Below are 7,097 nucleotides of genomic sequence, written 5' to 3' on the forward strand. Positions count from 1 at the left end.
AACTCAAATGTGTTTACAGCTTTAGCGGTTGTGAGTAGATGCGCTTGTTTTGAAATCAAAGCTAGAGCTACTGCACATGTACTCTAGCCATGTGCGCACATATTGTTCATATCCCTTGCTAGTTAGTGAGTTATCAGCCCAGTTATAGATAATTTGTAGTCAGCAATAGAAGAGTGATTGCTTCCTACAAGAGCACAAAATGTGTAAATATCTTTGAAAATAGTTATTTTGGGGGGTCTTAAAGGGGCAGTGTTGTAATTTGAGACAGGCTTCAATTAGCTAAGTAGCCAATAAGCAGAGGGTAGCATAGTTCTCTGTAATGATGGTATGAGAATAATAATGCATTTTATTTTGTAAAGTGGTATCTTCCATCAAACAACACAACAACATTTTCCGTCACCTCTGTGTCTGAAGGACAAGTGGATAAACAGGTTAATGTCAAGCCCTGCATGATTTTTTCCAAAGTCTCATGGAATGTTGAACACCACACATTTTTTTATTTATTTTTTATTTCACCTTTATTTAACCTGGTAGGCTAGTTGAGAACAAGTTCTCATTTGCAACTACGACCTGGCCAAGATAAAGCATAGCAGTGTGAACAGACAACACAAAGTTACACATGGAGTAAGTAAACAATTAACAAATCAAAAACACAGTAGAAAAAAAACATTGGTTGCTACTGTAGGCTGAATGATAGAACAGCTATTTCTAATGTTAAAATGTTATAGGATGAGTTTTCCCCATTGTTGTTGATGGTAGGCCACTCCGGTAGGCCTACATTTGGATCAAATAGCCACAGTAGTCTACTTGGCAACTGTTAAATCTGTTACTTAAAGCGGGTACAGCCTCAGTGTTCACAGTAAACCTGCGCTGGAAGTTGCACAGGATTTTCGCAATGTTTAAGTTTGCACTCAGAGTGAAAATTGATGCACACCCCTTCAAATAAGTGGATTCTGCTATTTCAGCCACACCGTTGCTGACAGCTAGGAGATCGAACACACAGCCATGTAATCTCTATAGACAAAAATTGGCAGTAGAATGGCCTTACTGAAGGGCTCAGTGACTTTCAACTTGGCACAGTCACAAGATGCCACCATTCCAACAAGTCAGTTGGTAAAATGTGTGCCCTGCTAGAGCTGCCCCAGTCAACTGTAAGTGGATTCATTGTGAAGTGGAAATCTCTAGGAGCAACAACGGCTCAGCCGCAAAGTGGTAGGCCACACAAGCACACAGAACCAAGTGCTGAAGCGCATTGCACTTAAAAATAATTTGTCTTTGGTTGCAACACTCACTACATAGTTCCAAACTGCCTCCGGAACAATGTCAGCACAATAACTGTTGGTCGGGAGCTTCATGAAAGGGGTTTCTATGGCCGAGCACCCGCACACAAGCCTAATATCGCCATGCGCAATGCCAAGCGTCGGCAGGAGTGGTGCAAAGCTGGTTGCCATTGGACTCTGGGCAGTGGAAAGATGTTCTCTGGAGTGATGAATCATGATTCACCATCTGGCAGGCCGACGGACAAATCTGGGTTTGGCGGATGACAGGAGAACGCTACCTGCCCGAATGCATAGTGCCAACTGTAAAGTTTGGTGGAGGAGGAATAATCATCTGGGGCTGTTTTTCATGGTTTGGGCTAGGCCCAAAGGATAGTGAAAGGACATCTTAACGCTACAGCCTACAATAATATTCTAGACGTTTATGTGCTTCCAACATTATAGCAACAGTTTGGGGAAGGCACTTTCCTGTTTCAGCATGATAATGCCCCCGTGCACAAAGTGAGGTCTATACAGAATCGGTTTGTCGAGATCGGTGTGGAAGAACTTGACTTGCCTGCACAGAGCCCTGACCTAAACCCCATCAAACACCTTTAGGATTGGACCGCCAACTGCGAGCAAGGCCTATTCACCCAACATCAATGCCTGACCTCACTAATGGTCTTGTGGCTGAATGGAAGCAAGTCCCCTCAGCAATGTTCCAACAACAACAGTAAAGCCTTCCCAGAAGAGTGGAGGCTGTTACATCAGCAATGGGTGGACCAACTCCATATTAATGCCCATGATTTTGGAATGAGATGTTCGAAGAGCAGCTGTCCACATGCTTTTGGTCATGTAGTGTATATGTAGATCTCTTTGTTAGAAAGAATACTCTATGTCCCTTGACATAGTGATTCTGAATGTAAAAAAAATGCTCAACTAACTCAACTAAGAGAGTTCAAAATAGGCTGAAAGAGACAAATGGTCTCACTGACAAACAGGCAGATATTAAAACATAGAAAGAAGGAGCAATAGAGAGAGTGAGAGAGGACATACAGAATTGGGCATGATTTACCCTCCTCTCATCACTCCATCCCCTCTAGCAGTCTATAGAGCAGACAGATAAAGCTGTCAGTCTGAGCCCTGTCCGACGGGGAGAGGAGAGGGAGGAAGAGGAGGTGGGGTGAGTGCCACCTGATAAAGTGCTCTCTTTCATGCCCGAGGAATCAGAAAAAAATGATGTTTTTAGACCAAATAAAAGAGTGTATCGTTACACTCTCGCCTTCCCTGACATAATCTTTTGAATCAGCCCTTGTCAACGCCAATGATGCAGGATGTCTCCGAGCACGAGGGGTTGCTGCCAAAATGAACTGTCCACATTGATTAACATTCTCCAGTACCTCTCCTCTCCTTTGTGTAAAGTTGTTGCTCATCCAGAAAATGAGTAATGTGGTTTATCTTGCCAGCCCTCAGCGCTATTCATCATAGGGCTAGATTGGTTGATAGCTGCCAGTGATATTTACATTAATTAAGACTGGAGATGTACAGGTACGTGCTCATGACTGGAGGAGCTGTTCAATGGCATTGTTGTGATGGCATATTAGTTGGCAGTTGCTCAATTCAACTTCTATTCCACATTGGTTCAGTGTAATTTCACCGCAATGACGTGGAAACAATGTTGATTCAACCAGTGTGTGCCCAGTTGGACAATGGTAGGTTTGTTCGGAGATTTGATTGTATCTCAGTTTTTTTTGCACACTTGAGTTGGTGGGTATGATTGAGAACACTCTTAGAAAGGTTCCTTATAGAGCCATGAAGGGTTCAATCAATTGCTTCATATATGGAACACCTAAAAGTTCTAGATAGAAACCATTTACAGAATTCTTTGATCCGAACCCTACAGGATGTTCTTCACTGAAACAAAATGGTTCCATATAGAACCCTGCATGGTTCCTTACGGCTACTACTATTAAATAGTCATATTTTCCTAAGAATATAATTTAATAAACAATTAAATTATGGACAAAAGAATACCAGTATAGTTTTTAGAATTTGTCATTAAAATTAGTTTTTCAACCATTCCACAAAACTATAGTTTTGGCAAGTCGGTTAGGACATCTACTTTGTACGACACAAGTAATTTTATTTACAATTTTACCCCCTTTTCATGGTATCCAATTGTTAGTACTATCTTGTCTCATCGTTACAACTCCTGTACGGGCTCGAGAGAGTCGAAGGTCGAAAGCCATGCGTCCTCCGAAACACAACCCAGCTCGCATCCAACCCGGAAGCCAGCCGCACCAATGTGTCGGAGGAAACGCTGTGAACCTGGCGACCTGGTTGGCGAGCACTGCACCCGGCACGCCACAGGAGACACTAGTGCGCGATGCGACCGGCAGGTCGCGGCCGGCTGCGAGAGAGGCTGGGCGCGAACCCAGGGTCTTTGGAAAGCAGCTGGCGCTGCGATGCAGTGCCCTAGACCACTGCGCCACCCAGAAGGCCCCAAGTAATTTGTCCAGCAATTGTTGACAGACATATTATTTAATAAAAAATTCACTGTATCACAATTCCAGCGGAACAGAAGTTTAAATACACTAAGTTGACTGTGCCTTTAAACAGCATACAAAATTCTAGGAAATTATGTTATGGCTTTAGAAGCTTCTGAAATGTACTGGATGTACTTCAAGGCCTACCTTCAAACTCAGTGCCTCTTAGCTTGACGTCATGGGAAAATCAAAAGAAATCTGCCAAGACCTCAGAAAAGAAACTGTAGACCTCTACAAGTCTGGTTCATCCTTGGGAGCAATTTCCAAATGTCTGAAGGTGCCACATTCATCTGTACAAATAATAGTACGCAAGTTTAAACACCATGGGACCATGCAGCCGTCATATCGCTCAGGAAGGAGATGCGTTCTGTCTCCTAGAGATGAATGTACTTTGGTGTGAAAAGTGCAAATCAATCCCAGAACAACAGCAAAGGACCTTGTGAAGATGCTGGAGGAAACAGATACAAAAGTATCTATATCCACAGTAAAACAAGTCCTATATCGACATAACCTGAAAGGCCGCTCAGCAAGGAAGAAGCCACTGCTCCAAAACTGCCATAAAAAAAGCCAGACTACGAATTGCAACTGCACATGGGGACAAAGATCGTACGTTTTGGAGAAATGTACTCCGGTCTGATGAAACAAAAATAGAACTGTTTGGCCATAATGACCATCATTATGTTTGGAGGAAAAGGGAGGAGGCTTGCAAGCTGAAGAATGCCATCCCAACCGTGAAGCACGGGGGTGGCAGCATCATGTTGTGGGTGTGCTTTGCTGCAGGAGGGACTGGTGCACTTCACAAAATAGATAGTGTCATGAGGAAGAAAAATTATATGAATATATTGAAGCAACATCTCAAGACATCAGTCAGGAAGATCAAGCTTGGTCGCAAATGGGTCTTCCAAACGGACAATGACCCCAAGCATACTTCCAAAGTTGTGGCAAAATGGCTTAAGGACAACAAAGCCAAGGTATTGGAGTGGCCGTCACAAAGCCCTGATCTCAATCCTATAGAAAATGTGTGGGCAGAACTGAAAAAGTGTGTGCGAGCAAGGAGGCCTACAAACCTGACTCAGTTATACCAGCTCTGTCAGGAGGAATGGGCCAAAATTCACCCAACTTATTGAGGGACGCTTGTGGAAGGCTACTCAAAACGTTTGACCCAAGTTAAACAATTTAAAGGCAATGCTACCAAATACTAATTGAGTGTATGTAAACTTCTGACTCACTGGGGATGTGATGAAAGAAATAAAAGCTACTATTATTCTGACATTTCACATTCTTAAAATAAAGTGGTGATCCTAACTGACCTAAGACAGGGAATTTTTACTAGGATTAAATGTCAGGAATTGTGAAAACTAAGTTTAAATGTATTTGGCTAAGGTGTATGTAAACTTCTGACTTCAACTGTATGTGCACTGATGGCCAGGGAGGCATCTCTTTATTTGAATGATGGCCAACGTCAACTGGCTGACTTCTTTAAAATACTATAAAACTTTGTCTTCTACTCCGTTCTCCACACCCCAAACAGCAGACCTCACGCATACAGTTGAAACAATCACAGGTTCAAGTTACAGTGCAGCATCCCTGGATTGAAAGCATGTTGTGGGGTTAAGGGCATTTCTCAAGGGCCCAATGGGAGGGGAATGTTTTGAGGATGTGAACCCAGCAGCCCTCCAGTTGTCAGATCAACTTTGCAATTTTTCAAGGGTGCGGCCGGAGATTCAAAGTCTCACTCCTGTCACAGGTCCAACTCCTTAGACGCTGGGCTACCTACCGTCAGTACACTATGGGTTGTTGCCTGACTGGTTTCAGAGAAGAAGAAAAAAGGAGCAAATACATGACTGAATCTTCAGAAATAAGCACGAGTTAATAACGTTAGCTAGCTAGCTTACAAACATTCTCAAATTTGAATAACGTTTAAAATGTATTTATCTAGCCTATAGTTTATCATATGACTTTGGCTTCATATATTTGAATTAATGCTTACCTTAATATATTGAAAAATGACATGCTTATTGGTAGCCTACTTGCAAGTTGGTTCAACCACCGTCTTCTTGCGTGTTCATGCTGAACTGGCAGTGGGTTTGGAATGGCAGTTATAATTGGAATTTACAGAAAGGTTCTATATAGATCCCCTTTTTGTCTAAGACTGTATGCTTTTATTCAATTTAGTTTGCAACACCACAGGCATTCAGAATTAAGCAACAATGTTTCAAAATATGAATTCCACAGAGCGCTAACAGTGTCAGATGTCAACAAGCCAGTTTTCCATCCAGGCGAATTCATGCAGCAGCATCATTAATATATATATAAATGTAAACGCAAAACAACTGAAAAGGGCATGTTAGCTGTCCTTTCAGAGTTTTATGTGACTGGGTTAGCTGTTGCTAGCTGTTGTTTTCTAAAATCCCCATTACACTCTGGGGTAGGGATTGAACCCTCATAGTTATTTGCCTTCACTTGGTATATAAATAGAACCCTTTTTAGTGAAGTTCTTTAATCTCGTCCAAAGAACTAAAAGGTTCTATATAGCACTCCAAAGAACCCTTTTTTTCTAAGAGTGTAGGATTTCATTGTGGATGTAGGCTTGCAGGCTCAGTATATGTGTATTCATCTTGTCATTAGGATGATCATTGATAGACAAAACATTCATCCGTAAAAAGCCCTGCAAGCACAGCAATGAAAATAAAATGTTATGCACACTCTGGATTAATCAAGGAACAGTTCAGTCTAATAATATAGTAACATAGCATGCTCCTCAAGAGGATTACAAAAAAAGACATAGACATCCATACAGTATATTGCAGTAGGGTGTATGGCAAAGAGAAGGTGAGCTGATTCTCAATCCTTCATTTTCCTAATGGTGGTTAGAGTGACAGGGTAGACAGGTTGCAGAAGGCCGGGTGGTGACCCAGGCTGATAGATGTGGCAGTAGTGACAAGGGTAAGTAGCTCTGTGCTGCCCTCAACGTCCAAACAGACACCTTCAGCACTCCCACTTGTCCAGGAGTAGAGCTCTAGGGGGCAGCTCTGTGGCGGTCAATGCTGATAAAGAAACAATACAAAAGTATACATCCCAAATGGATGCAAAATGGAACATATTGCAAGGGCTATTTTTTCAAATACAGTATACTGTAGGTTAGTATAGGTTTCTGTACATACAGCTCTGGAAAAAAATTAAGAAACCATTGCAAAATTATCAGTTTCTCTGGTTTGACTACTTATAAGTATGTGTTAAGGTAAAATTAAGATTTTGTTTTATTCTATAAACATCTGACAACATTTCTCCCAAA

Source organism: Oncorhynchus mykiss, chromosome 6, assembly GCF_013265735.2.
Source record: "Oncorhynchus mykiss isolate Arlee chromosome 6, USDA_OmykA_1.1, whole genome shotgun sequence".
Taxonomy (NCBI): Eukaryota; Metazoa; Chordata; class Actinopteri; order Salmoniformes; family Salmonidae; genus Oncorhynchus; species Oncorhynchus mykiss.